Genomic DNA, 3754 nt, shown 5'->3' on the forward strand with positions numbered 1-3754 from the left:
TTAGGCAATTGTATTTTAGTCTGTTCCCCTTCCAACTCTGCTTGAACAGCGCCCTCTGTAACAGTGTATAGTGATCACCCAAAGTACTGTAGAAGACTTTATTTTAGCTGGAATTAATTTTCGCTGAAAAGTCTTTTTGGGTGTTTTGTATGAAATTTATTTTCACTGATTTTTATTGAGTTGAATGAGAAATATAGGAAAAAAAGTATATTCGCTGGATTTTATTTTCACTGACGCATTGCTTCAGCAAAAATAGCGAAAATAAAGTATTCTACAGTACTTCTTGTGTAACACAGTAAACATGCAATTATCTTATATCACTTTGACCTTCATACACAGGTTCATTTTACAGAACTATTGCCAACAGGATGGCCACATTAGACATTGCACGTAAGTCTGAAAATACAGTGTATTCATGCCTGTGGGCCAATTGTATTCAAACTTATTTTATACAGTTTTGGATACATATACATGTGTGTTCATTTCTTGATGCAATTCATGATGGCTAAAAATTCCTCAAAATCAAGCATTTCTGCCATTCATGAACAAGATCTCACTCGTGTATCAACATATTTTCTTCAAACTGATATATCCGATATCCCTTGATCAGACTTCGCACCTACATGTGTAATTGATTCCGGATAATTCAAGATGGTCAAATGCTGACTTGCGAATGTTCATTTGCCTTTTCTTTGTGGGTGAATCTCAGTCAGAGTACTTACATACATTTGCGTAGACCTAGTTGATGGCGATTCCCAACCAGAGTACATGTACCTACCATACATAGACCAAGTGAAGTAATTTCTCATATTAGCAGAGGAGCCATTGGTCTGAGTTTATCCTAGGTGGAGGTCACTTAATGTAAATGACATTTTGGGGACATGTCACCCTTTGGGGTCGTAATTTTTAGCTGTTTGGGTCTAGAAAGGGGTATAGCTGCGCTCCTTTAGATCCAATATCAGGTTTGCCTGTCTAGGATGGGGCCGGGGAATGGGTAAGTTTAGCTCCGCTGTCGACTTTGTCGAGCGGAGCTTATCATATGAGTGATTGTCCGTCGTCGTCGTCCGTGTTAATGTTTTACTTTTTCGACTTCTTCTTGAAAACTACAAGCCTGAATGCTTTGATACTTGGTGTATATGTACCTTGGATAGACCTCTCTTAGGTTTGTTCATTTCATGTTGATATCTTCAATTCTCTAATTTTGGTAAAAAGTGATATTTTCGACTTCTTGTTAAAAACCGCAAGTCCAATTGATTTGATACTACATATATAGGTACTACATGTGGACCTCTCTCATATTTGTTCATTTCGTGATGATGTCTTCAATTCTCTAATTTTGGTGAATATTTTTGTCATTTTTGGTAAAAAGTGATATTTTCGACTTCTTGTTAAAAACCGCAAGTCCGATTGCTTTGATATTACATATATAGGTACTACATGTGGACCTCTCTCAGATTTGTTCATTTTGTGATATTTTCAATTCTCTAATTTTGGTAAATATTTTTGTAATTTTTGGTAAAAAGTGATATTTTCGACTTCTTGTTAAAAACCAATAGTCCAATTGCTTTGATATTACATATATAGATACTACATGTAGACCTTTCTCAGATTTGTTCATTTTGTGATGATATCTTCAGTTCTCTAATTTTGGTGAATATTTTTGTCATTTTTGGTAAAAAGTGATATTTTCGACTTCTTGTTGAAAACTGTAAGTCTGATTGCTTTGATATTACATATATAGGTACTACATGTGGACCTCTCTCAGATTTGTTTGTTTTGTGATGATATCTTCAATTCTCTATTTATTTTGGTGAATATTTTTGTAATTTTTGGTAAAAAGTGATACTTTCGACTTCTTGTTAAAAACTGTAAGTCCGATTGCTTTGATACTATTCATAATGTTCATTTTCTAATGATGTCTTCAGTTCTTTAATTGAAATGTGCATTGCTAATAGCGGAGCTATCTCAGCCGATAGGCTGCTTGTTTTTTTAATTTCCACGTATTTACCAGAGTTTTATTCCTTTCATTGATGAGACCGGGTGATGAGTAGATTCAACCGGTAACTGAATAAATTTACCGGTAGTGACAATTTGGTCTCTGATGGGATTTACAAAATCATTATTTGATCTATATCGGGGTATGGTTTATTAAGGTGATAATGGTCTATGATGGGATCTGGGATTTTACACCCTGGCTGCACACCCCTACCAAACCAAAAGGCCAGTGACCCCCCCCCCTCCCCCCAAGGTCAAGGTGAGGTGATGCCTTCCACATGGACACATAAAGACATGCATGAAATTCAAATACCCAATATGGTCATATTGTACACTGTGTTTAATATATATTCTGAAAAAAAAACTTTAAAATTTTTATAAAATCAGTTGAATAAATAAAAAATACAATAAAATTACAATATTCAAAATTCAATATTGAAAACTTTAAAACCTATAACATAATAATGACCCCCAATCTGCAGTATTCTACAGTCGTTTTCATATAAGCTCAAACATATTTATAGTGTTATAATAAAATGTTACTCCAGAAAAACTTTCATTCTTTATAAAAATACAATAAAAGTGTAGGTACGCATTGCGTATACTGGTGACAGATGACTGTTCTCACAGAGAAGTAAATGTCATCCATTAAAAACTGTTTAGCACTTACTGTGCGCGTGTAAAATTTTCATGAAACTTTTAAAAATAACTACATCAATATTTCCGACTGATCTTTTTGACATCGATGACATCAAATTTGGCAGTGTTATCAAGTTCTTGGATATTGTGGCCCTCAATGACACTGAGAATCAGATTTGTCCTATCCACGTGCAGGAACATGTTGGGACAGCTTGCCGACTGGAAGACGGTTCGACTATCTTTGGGCGGCATTCTCTTGTAAAACACATGGTCATCGTTCAGCATTGTCGGGTTGGTAAAGTGTGTGAGGTAAACCAAGGGGTCACCGGTCTTGTCAGTGCAGCAGGCAATACATGAGCCTTCTGGTCCAATTTCAAGAACACACGGCATTCCTTCTGTTCTCTGTTTGCATTTATACAGGTGTAATACAACTTGCCCTAGATGACGAAAATAATTATTATTAATAATTAGAATAACACACGCATTGTTTAGGACAAGTTTTGATATGGTTCTCAGGTCGCATACGTCATTTATACATTGAAGCGGGAGGGTTGTCACCTGCGCACGTGCGAGAATTGAGTCCCAAGCGACGATAACAACACACGCTAAAGCACAAATGCTAGGGTAGACGCTTGTTTGTAAGCAATGATGACTCTCCGCTTTAAATGTAAACTACATTATTTGTTAACACAATACGAAAGTGTGCTTCGCTAGCTGATTCAGTACTTGAACTAATGTGTAATATTCTTTAAAATATTAAAAATCTATACTCTTGTTCGCTGAAGTTGTCATCAAGAAATCTTTTTCAGATTACTGTAAAATGACTACCGGTAATTTTCACTGGGTTCAAATTTCGATGATTTACCATTTCAGGCATATTCAGTGGGTTTTAAATTCACGGTTTTATCATTTAGATAATGTGTTCTATGCAAAATTTTACATGTTCACTGGGTTTTAATTTAGCGCTCTTTCCAGTCAGCAAAATAAGCTAAATTAAAACCCAGTGAATAATTAACCCTTTTACAGTATGTAAGTTTCGCTATACAGGGTAGATCATTTTGTTGTTGTTATTGGTGGTGGTGGTGGTGGTTCTAATAATATGTTTTTCATGATAACCATA

The sequence above is a fragment of the Saccoglossus kowalevskii genome, chromosome 1, assembly GCF_978046115.1.
Source record: "Saccoglossus kowalevskii chromosome 1, keSacKowa6.1, whole genome shotgun sequence".
Taxonomy (NCBI): Eukaryota; Metazoa; Hemichordata; class Enteropneusta; family Harrimaniidae; genus Saccoglossus; species Saccoglossus kowalevskii.